A 13,644-nucleotide genomic window follows, 5' to 3' on the forward strand; every position below is an offset into this window, starting at 1 on the left:
CACCTCCGTCTGTCTCTGTGGCGCAATCGGTCAGCGCGTTCGGCTGTTAACCGAAAGGATTGTGGTTCGAATCCACCCAGGGACGGCCCACTTTTCCCCCCGCCCCTTGTTATTGTTTCTACTTCTGGCGGTCAGTTTGCCAGACTGCGGCTACAGTAACCTTAAGCTGCTTGCTGCGGACGGCCATCTTGCAAAAATGTATCGAGGGTTTAGAAACTTCCTTTCCATTGCCTAGGCCAACATAAACCAAGGCACTGCTGGGAGTCGAACCCACGGTTTGCTATTTACAAGACAGGTGCTTTGACCAACTAAGCCACGGTGTCAGCACTCTCCCACTCCCCAGTACCTTCACCCAGGCGTAAGGAACAAAACAAAACAAAACAAAACAAAACAAAACAAAACAAAACAAAACAAAACAAAACAAAACAAAACAAAACAAAACAAAACAAAACAAAACAAAACAAAACAAAACAAAACAAAACAAAACAAAACAAAATCTGGATGCAGGCTGCAACAAAGGAAGCACACAGAGGTGAAAACGTAAGGTTGACGGGAGCAACAAGCTCCCTGTTGCGACTGTCCAGGGGCGGCAATGGGAATTGGACGTTGGCCGTTAGGTGCGCGTAGCGCGTGTCCTTTGGGTTCTGGTTCTTCTTTACAAACCGGCATCTGTCCAGTTGGCTTTCCGGTTCATTACGTCCTCTGATGGCTTTACGATAAGCCTATCTTGCAATCAGATGCTTGCCTTGCCGTCCATCCATCCATCTATCTATCTATCTATCTATCTATCTATGACTCTCGATATCTAACTCTCTTGCTTGCTATCGCTCCCCCAATGGTCAGTAGCATAGTAGCATAACAGCAGATCACGGACCACTGTCAATCAGGTGCTTGCCTTGCCGTCCATCCATCCATGTATCTATCTATCTATCTATCTATGACTCTCGATATCTAACTCTCTTGCTTGCTATCGCTCCCCCAATGGTCACGTATGTTGCATTCAACGACAAAGAAAATCGTGTGCTGGAAATGATTTCTGGCAACTGTGAAGGAACTGCACGACTGCAGCAACCGCAACACCTCCGTCTGTCTCTGTGGCGCAATCGGTCAGCGCGTTCGGCTGTTAACCGAAAGGATGGTGGTTCGAATCCACCCAGGGACGGCCCACTTTTCCCCCCGCCCCTTGTTATTGTTTCTACTTCTGGCGGTCAGTTTGCCAGACTGCGGCTACAGTAACCTTAAGCTGCTTGCTGCGGACGGCCATCTTGCAAAAATGTATCGAGGGTTTAGAAACTTCCTTTCCATTGCCTAGGCCAACATAAACCAAGGCACTGCTGGGAGTCGAACCCACGGTTTGCTATTTACAAGACAGGCGCTTTGACCAACTAAGCCACGGTGTCAGGACTCTCCCACTCCCCAGTACCTTCACCCAGGCGTAAGGAACAAAACAAAACAAAACAAAACAAAACAAAACAAAACAAAACAAAACAAAACAAAACAAAACAAAACAAAACAAAACAAAACAAAACAAAACAAAACAAAACAAAACAAAACAAAACAAAACAAAATCTGGATGCAGGCTGCAACAAAGGAAGCACACAGAGGTGAAAACGTAAGGTTGACGGGAGCAACAAGCTCCCTGTTGCGACTGTCCAGGGGCGGCAATGGGAATTGGACGTCGGCCGTTAGGTGCGCGTAGCGCGTGTCCTTTGGATTCTGGTTCTTCTTTACAAACCGGCATCTGTCCAGTTGGCTTTCCGGTTCATTACGTCCTCTGATGGCTTTACGATAAGCCTATCTTGCAATCAGATGCTTGCCTTGCCGTCCATCCATCCATCCATCTATCTATCTATCTATCTATGACTCTCGATATCTAACTCTCTTGCTTGCTATCGCTCCCCCAATGGTCAGTAGCATAGTAGCATAACAGCAGATCACGGACCACTGTCAATCAGGTGCTTGCCTTGCCGTCCATCCATCCATCCATCTATCTATCTATCTATCTATGACTCTCGATATCTAACTCTCTTGCTTGCTATCGCTCCCCCAATGGTCACGTATGTTGCATTCAACGACAAAGAAAATCGTGTGCTGGAAATGATTTCTGGCAACTGTGAAGGAACTGCACGACTGCAGCAACCGCAACACCTCCGTCTGTCTCTGTGGCGCAATCGGTCAGCGCGTTCGGCTGTTAACCGAAAGGATGGTGGTTCGAATCCACCCAGGGACGGCCCACTTTTCCCCCCGCCCCTTGTTATTGTTTCTACTTCTGGCGGTCAGTTTGCCAGACTGCGGCTACAGTAACCTTAAGCTGCTTGCTGCGGACGGCCATCTTGCAAAAATGTATCGAGGGTTTAGAAACTTCCTTTCCATTGCCTAGGCCAACATAAACCAAGGCACTGCTGGGAGTCGAACCCAGGGTTTGCTATTTACAAGACAGGCGCTTTGACCAACTAAGCCACGGTGTCAGGACTCTCCCACTCCCCAGTACCTTCACCCAGGCGTAAGGAACAAAACAAAACAAAACAAAACAAAACAAAACAAAACAAAACAAAACAAAACAAAACAAAACAAAACAAAACAAAACAAAACAAAACAAAACAAAACAAAACAAAACAAAACAAAATCTGGATGCAGGCTGCAACAAAGGAAGCACACAGAGGTGAAAACGTAAGGTTGACGGGAGCAACAAGCTCCCTGTTGCGACTGTCCAGGGGCGGCAATGGGAATTGGACGTTGGCCGTTAGGTGCGCGTAGCGCGTGTCCTTTGGGTTCTGGTTCTTCTTTACAAACCGGCATCTGTCCAGTTGGCTTTCCGGTTCATTACGTCCTCTGATGGCTTTACGATAAGCCTATCTTGCAATCAGATGCTTGCCTTGCCGTCCATCCATCCATCTATCTATCTATCTATCTATCTATGACTCTCGATATCTAACTCTCTTGCTTGCTATCGCTCCCCCAATGGTCAGTAGCATAGTAGCATAACAGCAGATCACGGACCACTGTCAATCAGGTGCTTGCCTTGCCGTCCATCCATCCATGTATCTATCTATCTATCTATCTATGACTCTCGATATCTAACTCTCTTGCTTGCTATCGCTCCCCCAATGGTCAGTAGCATAGTAGCATAACAGCAGATCACGGACCACTGTCAATCAGGTGCTTGCCTTGCCGTCCATCCATCCATCCATCTTTCTATCTATCTATCTATCTATCTATCTATCTATCTATGACTCTCGATATCTAACTCGCTTGCTTGCTATCGCTCCCCCAATGGTCAGTAGCATAGTAGCATAACAGCAGATCACGGACCACTGTCAATCAGGTGCTTGCCTTGCCGTCCATCCATCCATCCATCTTTCTATCTATCTATCTATCTATCTATGACTCTCGATATCTAACTCGCTTGCTTGCTATCGCTCCCCCAATGGTCACGTATGTTGCATTCAACGACAAAGAAAATCGTGTGCTGGAAATGATTTCTGGCAACTGTGAAGGAACTGCATGACTGCAGCAACCGCAACACCTCCCTCTGTCTCTGTGGCACAATCGGTCAGCGCGTTCGGCTGTTAACCGAAAGGATGGTGGTTTGAATCCACCCAGGGACGGCCCACTTTTCCCCCCGCCCCTTGTTATTGTTTCTACTTCTGGCGGTCAGTTTGCCAGACTGCGGCTACAGTAACCTTAAGCTGCTTGCTGCGGACGGCCATCTTGCAAAAATGTATCGAGGGTTTAGAAACTTCCTTTCCATTGCCTAGGCCAACATAAACCAAGGCACTGCTGGGAGTCGAACCCACGGTTTGCTATTTACAAGACAGGCGCTTTGACCAACTAAGCCACGGTGTCAGGACTCTCCCACTCCCCAGTACCTTCACCCAGGCGTAAGGAACAAAACAAAACAAAACAAAACAAAACAAAACAAAACAAAACAAAACAAAACAAAACAAAACAAAACAAAACAAAACAAAACAAAACAAAACAAAACAAAACACAAAACAAAACAAAACAAAACAAAACAAAATCTGGATGCAGGCTGCAACAAAGGAAGCACACAGAGGTGAAAACGTAAGGTTGACGGGAGCAACAAGCTCCCTGTTGCGACTGTCCAGGGGCGGCAATGGGAATTGGACGTCGGCCGTTAGGTGCGCGTAGCGCGTGTCCTTTGGGTTCTGGTTCTTCTTTACAAACCGGCATCTGTCCAGTTGGCTTTCCGGTTCATTACGTCCTCTGATGGCTTTACGATAAGCCTATCTTGCAATCAGATGCTTGCCTTGCCGTCCATCCATCCATCCATCTATCTATCTATCTATCTATGACTCTCGATATCTAACTCTCTTGCTTGCTATCGCTCCCCCAATGGTCAGTAGCATAGTAGCATAACAGCAGATCACGGACCACTGTCAATCAGGTGCTTGCCTTGCCGTCCATCCATCCATCCATCTATCTATCTATCTATCTATGACTCTCGATATCTAACTCTCTTGCTTGCTATCGCTCCCCCAATGGTCACGTATGTTGCATTCAACGACAAAGAAAATCGTGTGCTGGAAATGATTTCTGGCAACTGTGAAGGAACTGCACGACTGCAGCAACCGCAACACCTCCGTCTGTCTCTGTGGCGCAATCGGTCAGCGCGTTCGGCTGTTAACCGAAAGGATGGTGGTTCGAATCCACCCAGGGACGGCCCACTTTTCCCCCCGCCCCTTGTTATTGTTTCTACTTCTGGCGGTCAGTTTGCCAGACTGCGGCTACAGTAACCTTAAGCTGCTTGCTGCGGACGGCCATCTTGCAAAAATGTATCGAGGGTTTAGAAACTTCCTTTCCATTGCCTAGGCCAACATAAACCAAGGCACTGCTGGGAGTCGAACCCAGGGTTTGCTATTTACAAGACAGGCGCTTTGACCAACTAAGCCACGGTGTCAGGACTCTCCCACTCCCCAGTACCTTCACCCAGGCGTAAGGAACAAAACAAAACAAAACAAAACAAAACAAAACAAAACAAAACAAAACAAAACAAAACAAAACAAAACAAAACAAAACAAAACAAAACAAAACAAAACAAAACAAAACAAAATCTGGATGCAGGCTGCAACAAAGGAAGCACACAGAGGTGAAAACGTAAGGTTGACGGGAGCAACAAGCTCCCTGTTGCGACTGTCCAGGGGCGGCAATGGGAATTGGACGTTGGCCGTTAGGTGCGCGTAGCGCGTGTCCTTTGGGTTCTGGTTCTTCTTTACAAACCGGCATCTGTCCAGTTGGCTTTCCGGTTCATTACGTCCTCTGATGGCTTTACGATAAGCCTATCTTGCAATCAGATGCTTGCCTTGCCGTCCATCCATCCATCTATCTATCTATCTATCTATCTATGACTCTCGATATCTAACTCTCTTGCTTGCTATCGCTCCCCCAATGGTCAGTAGCATAGTAGCATAACAGCAGATCACGGACCACTGTCAATCAGGTGCTTGCCTTGCCGTCCATCCATCCATGTATCTATCTATCTATCTATCTATGACTCTCGATATCTAACTCTCTTGCTTGCTATCGCTCCCCCAATGGTCACGTATGTTGCATTCAACGACAAAGAAAATCGTGTGCTGGAAATGATTTCTGGCAACTGTGAAGGAACTGCACGACTGCAGCAACCGCAACACCTCCGTCTGTCTCTGTGGCGCAATCGGTCAGTGCGTTCGGCTGTTAACCGAAAGGATGGTGGTTCGAATCCACCCAGGCACGGCCCACTTTTCCCCCCGCCCCTTGTTATTGTTTCTACTTCTGGCGGTCAGTTTGCCAGACTGCGGCTACAGTAACCTTAAGCTGCTTGCTGCGGACGGCCATCTTGCAAAAATGTATCGAGGGTTTAGAAACTTCCTTTCCATTGCCTAGGCCAACATAAACCAAGGCACTGCTGGGAGTCGAACCCAGGGTTTGCTATTTACAAGACAGGCGCTTTGACCAACTAAGCCACGGTGTCAGGACTCTCCCACTCCCCAGTACCTTCACCCAGGCGTAAGGAACAAAACAAAACAAAACAAAACAAAACAAAACAAAACAAAACAAAACAAAACAAAACAAAACAAAACAAAACAAAACAAAATCTGGATGCAGGCTGCAACAAAGGAAGCACACAGAGGTGAAAACGTAAGGTTGACGGGAGCAACAAGCTCCCTGTTGCGACTGTCCAGGGGCGGCAATGGGAATTGGACGTTGGCCGTTAGGTGCGCGTAGCGCGTGTCCTTTGGGTTCTGGTTCTTCTTTACAAACCGGCATCTGTCCAGTTGGCTTTCCGGTTCATTACGTCCTCTGATGGCTTTACGATAAGCCTATCTTGCAATCAGATGCTTGCCTTGCCGTCCATCCATCCATCTATCTATCTATCTATCTATCTATGACTCTCAATATCTAACTCTCTTGCTTGCTATCGCTCCCCCAATGGTCAGTAGCATAGTAGCATAACAGCAGATCACGGACCACTGTCAATCAGGTGCTTGCCTTGCCGTCCATCCATCCATGTATCTATCTATCTATCTATCTATGACTCTCGATATCTAACTCTCTTGCTTGCTATCGCTCCCCCAATGGTCACGTATGTTGCATTCAACGACAAAGAAAATCGTGTGCTGGAAATGATTTCTGGCAACTGTGAAGGAACTGCACGACTGCAGCAACCGCAACACCTCCGTCTGTCTCTGTGGCGCAATCGGTCAGCGCGTTCGGCTGTTAACCGAAAGGATGGTGGTTCGAATCCACCCAGGGACGGCCCACTTTTCCCCCCGCCCCTTGTTATTGTTTCTACTTCTGGCGGTCAGTTTGCCAGACTGCGGCTACAGTAACCTTAAGCTGCTTGCTGCGGACGGCCATCTTGCAAAAATGTATCGAGGGTTTAGAAACTTCCTTTCCATTGCCTAGGCCAACATAAACCAAGGCACTGCTGGGAGTCGAACCCAGGGTTTGCTATTTACAAGACAGGCGCTTTGACCAACTAAGCCACGGTGTCAGGACTCTCCCACTCCCCAGTACCTTCACCCAGGCGTAAGGAACAAAACAAAACAAAACAAAACAAAACAAAACAAAACAAAACAAAACAAAACAAAACAAAACAAAACAAAACAAAACAAAACAAAACAAAACAAAACAAAACAAAACAAAACAAAACAAAACAAAATCTGGATGCAGGCTGCAACAAAGGAAGCACACAGAGGTGAAAACGTAAGGTTGACGGGAGCAACAAGCTCCCTGTTGCGACTGTCCAGGGGCGGCAATGGGAATTGGACGTTGGCCGTTAGGTGCGCGTAGCGCGTGTCCTTTGGGTTCTGGTTCTTCTTTACAAACCGGCATCTGTCCAGTTGGCTTTCCGGTTCATTACGTCCTCTGATGGCTTTACGATAAGCCTATCTTGCAATCAGATGCTTGCCTTGCCGTCCATCCATCCATCTATCTATCTATCTATCTATCTATGACTCTCGATATCTAACTCTCTTGCTTGCTATCGCTCCCCCAATGGTCAGTAGCATAGTAGCATAACAGCAGATCACGGACCACTGTCAATCAGGTGCTTGCCTTGCCGTCCATCCATCCATGTATCTATCTATCTATCTATCTATGACTCTCGATATCTAACTCTCTTGCTTGCTATCGCTCCCCCAATGGTCACGTATGTTGCATTCAACGACAAAGAAAATCGTGTGCTGGAAATGATTTCTGGCAACTGTGAAGGAACTGCACGACTGCAGCAACCGCAACACCTCCGTCTGTCTCTGTGGCGCAATCGGTCAGCGCGTTCGGCTGTTAACCGAAAGGATGGTGGTTCGAATCCACCCAGGGACGGCCCACTTTTCCCCCCGCCCCTTGTTATTGTTTCTACTTCTGGCGGTCAGTTTGCCAGACTGCGGCTACAGTAACCTTAAGCTGCTTGCTGCGGACGGCCATCTTGCAAAAATGTATCGAGGGTTTAGAAACTTCCTTTCCATTGCCTAGGCCAACATAAACCAAGGCACTGCTGGGAGTCGAACCCAGGGTTTGCTATTTACAAGACAGGCGCTTTGACCAACTAAGCCACGGTGTCAGGACTCTCCCACTCCCCAGTACCTTCACCCAGGCGTAAGGAACAAAACAAAACAAAACAAAACAAAACAAAACAAAACAAAACAAAACAAAACAAAACAAAACAAAACAAAACAAAACAAAACAAAACAAAACAAAATCTGGATGCAGGCTGCAACAAAGGAAGCACACAGAGGTGAAAACGTAAGGTTGACGGGAGCAACAAGCTCCCTGTTGCGACTGTCCAGGGGCGGCAATGGGAATTGGACGTTGGCCGTTAGGTGCGCGTAGCGCGTGTCCTTTGGGTTCTGGTTCTTCTTTACAAACCGGCATCTGTCCAGTTGGCTTTCCGGTTCATTACGTCCTCTGATGGCTTTACGATAAGCCTATCTTGCAATCAGATGCTTGCCTTGCCGTCCATCCATCCATCTATCTATCTATCTATCTATCTATGACTCTCGATATCTAACTCTCTTGCTTGCTATCGCTCCCCCAATGGTCAGTAGCATAGTAGCATAACAGCAGATCACGGACCACTGTCAATCAGGTGCTTGCCTTGCCGTCCATCCATCCATGTATCTATCTATCTATCTATCTATGACTCTCGATATCTAACTCTCTTGCTTGCTATCGCTCCCCCAATGGTCACGTATGTTGCATTCAACGACAAAGAAAATCGTGTGCTGGAAATGATTTCTGGCAACTGTGAAGGAACTGCACGACTGCAGCAACCGCAACACCTCCGTCTGTCTCTGTGGCGCAATCGGTCAGCGCGTTCGGCTGTTAACCGAAAGGATGATGGTTCGAATCCACCCAGGGACGGCCCACTTTTCCCCCCGCCCCTTGTTATTGTTTCTACTTCTGGCGGTCAGTTTGCCAGACTGCGGCTACAGTAACCTTAAGCTGCTTGCTGCGGACGGCCATCTTGCAAAAATGTATCGAGGGTTTAGAAACTTCCTTTCCATTGCCTAGGCCAACATAAACCAAGGCACTGCTGGGAGTCGAACCCAGGGTTTGCTATTTACAAGACAGGCGCTTTGACCAACTAAGCCACGGTGTCAGGACTCTCCCACTCCCCAGTACCTTCACCCAGGCGTAAGGAACAAAACAAAACAAAACAAAACAAAACAAAACAAAACAAAACAAAACAAAACAAAACAAAACAAAACAAAACAAAACAAAACAAAACAAAACAAAATCTGGATGCAGGCTGCAACAAAGGAAGCACACAGAGGTGAAAACGTAAGGTTGACGGGAGCAACAAGCTCCCTGTTGCGACTGTCCAGGGGCGGCAATGGGAATTGGACGTTGGCCGTTAGGTGCGCGTAGCGCGTGTCCTTTGGGTTCTGGTTCTTCTTTACAAACCGGCATCTGTCCAGTTGGCTTTCCGGTTCATTACGTCCTCTGATGGCTTTACGATAAGCCTATCTTGCAATCAGATGCTTGCCTTGCCGTCCATCCATCCATCTATCTATCTATCTATCTATCTATGACTCTCGATATCTAACTCTCTTGCTTGCTATCGCTCCCCCAATGGTCAGTAGCATAGTAGCATAACAGCAGATCACGGACCACTGTCAATCAGGTGCTTGCCTTGCCGTCCATCCATCCATGTATCTATCTATCTATCTATCTATGACTCTCGATATCTAACTCTCTTGCTTGCTATCGCTCCCCCAATGGTCACGTATGTTGCATTCAACGACAAAGAAAATCGTGTGCTGGAAATGATTTCTGGCAACTGTGAAGGAACTGCACGACTGCAGCAACCGCAACACCTCCGTCTGTCTCTGTGGCGCAATCGGTCAGCGCGTTCGGCTGTTAACCGAAAGGATGGTGGTTCGAATCCACCCAGGGACGGCCCACTTTTCCCCCCGCCCCTTGTTATTGTTTCTACTTCTGGCGGTCAGTTTGCCAGACTGCGGCTACAGTAACCTTAAGCTGCTTGCTGCGGACGGCCATCTTGCAAAAATGTATCGAGGGTTTAGAAACTTCCTTTCCATTGCCTAGGCCAACATAAACCAAGGCACTGCTGGGAGTCGAACCCAGGGTTTGCTATTTACAAGACAGGCGCTTTGACCAACTAAGCCACGGTGTCAGGACTCTCCCACTCCCCAGTACCTTCACCCAGGCGTAAGGAACAAAACAAAACAAAACAAAACAAAACAAAACAAAACAAAACAAAACAAAACAAAACAAAACAAAACAAAACAAAACAAAACAAAACAAAACAAAACAAAACAAAACAAAACAAAATCTGGATGCAGGCTGCAACAAAGGAAGCACACAGAGGTGAAAACGTAAGGTTGACGGGAGCAACAAGCTCCCTGTTGCGACTGTCCAGGGGCGGCAATGGGAATTGGACGTTGGCCGTTAGGTGCGCGTAGCGCGTGTCCTTTGGGTTCTGGTTCTTCTTTACAAACCGGCATCTGTCCAGTTGGCTTTCCGGTTCATTACGTCCTCTGATGGCTTTACGATAAGCCTATCTTGCAATCAGATGCTTGCCTTGCCGTCCATCCATCCATCTATCTATCTATCTATCTATCTATCTATCTATCTATCTATCTATCTATCTATCTATGACTCTCGATATCTAACTCTCTTGCTTGCTATCGCTCCCCCAATGGTCAGTAGCATAGTAGCATAACAGCAGATCACGGACCACTGTCAATCAGGTGCTTGCCTTGCCGTCCATCCATCCATGTATCTATCTATCTATCTATCTATGACTCTCGATATCTAACTCTCTTGCTTGCTATCGCTCCCCCAATGGTCACGTATGTTGCATTCAACGACAAAGAAAATCGTGTGCTGGAAATGATTTCTGGCAACTGTGAAGGAACTGCACGACTGCAGCAACCGCAACACCTCCGTCTGTCTCTGTGGCGCAATCGGTCAGCGCGTTCGGCTGTTAACCGAAAGGATGGTGGTTCGAATCCACCCAGGGACGGCCCACTTTTCCCCCCGCCCCTTGTTATTGTTTCTACTTCTGGCGGTCAGTTTGCCAGACTGCGGCTACAGTAACCTTAAGCTGCTTGCTGCGGACAGCCATCTTGCAAAAATGTATCGAGGGTTTAGAAACTTCCTTTCCATTGCCTAGGCCAACATAAACCAAGGCACTGCTGGGAGTCGAACCCAGGGTTTGCTATTTACAAGACAGGCGCTTTGACCAACTAAGCCACGGTGTCAGGACTCTCCCACTCCCCAGTACCTTCACCCAGGCGTAAGGAACAAAACAAAACAAAACAAAACAAAACAAAACAAAACAAAACAAAACAAAACAAAACAAAACAAAACAAAACAAAACAAAACAAAACAAAACAAAACAAAACAAAACAAAACAAAACAAAACAAAATCTGGATGCAGGCTGCAACAAAGGAAGCACACAGAGGTGAAAACGTAAGGTTGACGGGAGCAACAAGCTCCCTGTTGCGACTGTCCAGGGGCGGCAATGGGAATTGGACGTTGGCCGTTAGGTGCGCGTAGCGCGTGTCCTTTGGGTTCTGGTTCTTCTTTACAAACCGGCATCTGTCCAGTTGGCTTTCCGGTTCATTACGTCCTCTGATGGCTTTACGATAAGCCTATCTTGCAATCAGATGCTTGCCTTGCCGTCCATCCATCCATCTATCTATCTATCTATCTATCTATGACTCTCGATATCTAACTCTCTTGCTTGCTATCGCTCCCCCAATGGTCAGTAGCATAGTAGCATAACAGCAGATCACGGACCAATGTCAATCAGGTGCTTGCCTTGCCGTCCATCCATCCATGTATCTATCTATCTATCTATCTATGACTCTCGATATCTAACTCTCTTGCTTGCTATCGCTCCCCCAATGGTCACGTATGTTGCATTCAACGACAAAGAAAATCGTGTGCTGGAAATGATTTCTGGCAACTGTGAAGGAACTGCACGACTGCAGCAACCGCAACACCTCCGTCTGTCTCTGTGGCGCAATCGGTCAGCGCGTTCGGCTGTTAACCGAAAGGATGGTGGTTCGAATCCACCCAGGGACGGCCCACTTTTCCCCCCGCCCCTTGTTATTGTTTCTACTTCTGGCGGTCAGTTTGCCAGACTGCGGCTACAGTAACCTTAAGCTGCTTGCTGCGGACGGCCATCTTGCAAAAATGTATCGAGGGTTTAGAAACTTCCTTTCCATTGCCTAGGCCAACATAAACCAAGGCACTGCTGGGAGTCGAACCCAGGGTTTGCTATTTACAAGACAGGCGCTTTGACCAACTAAGCCACGGTGTCAGGACTCTCCCACTCCCCAGTACCTTCACCCAGGCGTAAGGAACAAAACAAAACAAAACAAAACAAAACAAAACAAAACAAAACAAAACAAAACAAAACAAAACAAAACAAAACAAAACAAAACAAAACAAAACAAAACAAAACAAAACAAAACAAAACAAAACAAAATCTGGATGCAGGCTGCAACAAAGGAAGCACACAGAGGTGAAAACGTAAGGTTGACGGGAGCAACAAGCTCCCTGTTGCGACTGTCCAGGGGCGGCAATGGGAATTGGACGTTGGCCGTTAGGTGCGCGTAGCGCGTGTCCTTTGGGTTCTGGTTCTTCTTTACAAACCGGCATCTGTCCAGTTGGCTTTCCGGTTCATTACGTCCTCTGATGGCTTTACGATAAGCCTATCTTGCAATCAGATGCTTGCCTTGCCGTCCATCCATCCATCTATCTATCTATCTATCTATCTATCTATCTATCTATCTATCTATGACTCTCGATATCTAACTCTCTTGCTTGCTATCGCTCCCCCAATGGTCAGTAGCATAGTAGCATAACAGCAGATCACGGACCACTGTCAATCAGGTGCTTGCCTTGCCGTCCATCCATCCATGTATCTATCTATCTATCTATCTATGACTCTCGATATCTAACTCTCTTGCTTGCTATCGCTCCCCCAATGGTCACGTATGTTGCATTCAACGACAAAGAAAATCGTGTGCTGGAAATGATTTCTGGCAACTGTGAAGGAACTGCACGACTGCAGCAACCGCAACACCTCCGTCTGTCTCTGTGGCGCAATCGGTCAGCGCGTTCGGCTGTTAACCGAAAGGATGGTGGTTCGAATCCACCCAGGGACGGCCCACTTTTCCCCCCGCCCCTTGTTATTGTTTCTACTTCTGGCGGTCAGTTTGCCAGACTGCGGCTACAGTAACCTTAAGCTGCTTGCTGCGGACGGCCATCTTGCAAAAATGTATCGAGGGTTTAGAAACTTCCTTTCCATTGCCTAGGCCAACATAAACCAAGGCACTGCTGGGAGTCGAACCCAGGGTTTGCTATTTACAAGACAGGCGCTTTGACCAACTAAGCCACGGTGTTAGGACTCTCCCACTCCCCAGTACCTTCACCCAGGCGTAAGGAACAAAACAAAACAAAACAAAACAAAACAAAACAAAACAAAACAAAACAAAACAAAACAAAACAAAACAAAACAAAACAAAACAAAACAAAACAAAACAAAACAAAATCTGGATGCAGGCTGCAACAAAGGAAGCACACAGAGGTGAAAACGTAAGGTTGACGGGAGCAACAAGCTCCCTGTTGCGACTGTCCAGGGGCGGCAATGGGAATTGGAC

The 13,644-nt window shown here is 47.2% G+C and overlaps 13 non-coding genes across 13 annotated transcripts; all 13 read left to right on the plus strand.

Moving 5' to 3' along the window:
* Positions 1-11: 11 nt before the first annotated feature.
* On the plus strand, positions 12-85 carry trnan-guu (transfer RNA asparagine (anticodon GUU)). Its single transcript has one exon. It is a non-coding gene; the product is annotated as a tRNA-Asn (tRNA).
* A 1,003-nt stretch (positions 86-1,088) lies between these two features.
* Positions 1,089-1,162, plus strand: trnan-guu (transfer RNA asparagine (anticodon GUU)). Its single transcript has one exon. It is a non-coding gene; the product is annotated as a tRNA-Asn (tRNA).
* A 994-nt stretch (positions 1,163-2,156) lies between these two features.
* On the plus strand, positions 2,157-2,230 carry trnan-guu (transfer RNA asparagine (anticodon GUU)). Its single transcript has one exon. It is a non-coding gene; the product is annotated as a tRNA-Asn (tRNA).
* Positions 2,231-3,534: 1,304 nt separating this feature from the next.
* Positions 3,535-3,608, plus strand: trnan-guu (transfer RNA asparagine (anticodon GUU)). Its single transcript has one exon. It is a non-coding gene; the product is annotated as a tRNA-Asn (tRNA).
* Positions 3,609-4,609: 1,001 nt separating this feature from the next.
* Positions 4,610-4,683, plus strand: trnan-guu (transfer RNA asparagine (anticodon GUU)). The gene has a single exon. It is a non-coding gene; the product is annotated as a tRNA-Asn (tRNA).
* Positions 4,684-5,662: 979 nt separating this feature from the next.
* trnan-guu (transfer RNA asparagine (anticodon GUU)) lies at positions 5,663-5,736 on the plus strand. Its single transcript has one exon. It is a non-coding gene; the product is annotated as a tRNA-Asn (tRNA).
* Positions 5,737-6,685: 949 nt separating this feature from the next.
* On the plus strand, positions 6,686-6,759 carry trnan-guu (transfer RNA asparagine (anticodon GUU)). Its single transcript has one exon. It is a non-coding gene; the product is annotated as a tRNA-Asn (tRNA).
* Positions 6,760-7,753: 994 nt separating this feature from the next.
* trnan-guu (transfer RNA asparagine (anticodon GUU)) lies at positions 7,754-7,827 on the plus strand. Its single transcript has one exon. It is a non-coding gene; the product is annotated as a tRNA-Asn (tRNA).
* Positions 7,828-8,791: 964 nt separating this feature from the next.
* trnan-guu (transfer RNA asparagine (anticodon GUU)) lies at positions 8,792-8,865 on the plus strand. The gene has a single exon. It is a non-coding gene; the product is annotated as a tRNA-Asn (tRNA).
* Positions 8,866-9,829: 964 nt separating this feature from the next.
* On the plus strand, positions 9,830-9,903 carry trnan-guu (transfer RNA asparagine (anticodon GUU)). Its single transcript has one exon. It is a non-coding gene; the product is annotated as a tRNA-Asn (tRNA).
* A 1,016-nt stretch (positions 9,904-10,919) lies between these two features.
* Positions 10,920-10,993, plus strand: trnan-guu (transfer RNA asparagine (anticodon GUU)). The gene has a single exon. It is a non-coding gene; the product is annotated as a tRNA-Asn (tRNA).
* A 994-nt stretch (positions 10,994-11,987) lies between these two features.
* On the plus strand, positions 11,988-12,061 carry trnan-guu (transfer RNA asparagine (anticodon GUU)). The gene has a single exon. It is a non-coding gene; the product is annotated as a tRNA-Asn (tRNA).
* Positions 12,062-13,075: 1,014 nt separating this feature from the next.
* trnan-guu (transfer RNA asparagine (anticodon GUU)) lies at positions 13,076-13,149 on the plus strand. The gene has a single exon. It is a non-coding gene; the product is annotated as a tRNA-Asn (tRNA).
* Positions 13,150-13,644: the final 495 nt, after the last annotated feature.

The sequence above is a fragment of the Amia ocellicauda genome, chromosome 2, assembly GCF_036373705.1.
Source record: "Amia ocellicauda isolate fAmiCal2 chromosome 2, fAmiCal2.hap1, whole genome shotgun sequence".
Classification (NCBI taxonomy): domain Eukaryota; kingdom Metazoa; phylum Chordata; class Actinopteri; order Amiiformes; family Amiidae; genus Amia; species Amia ocellicauda.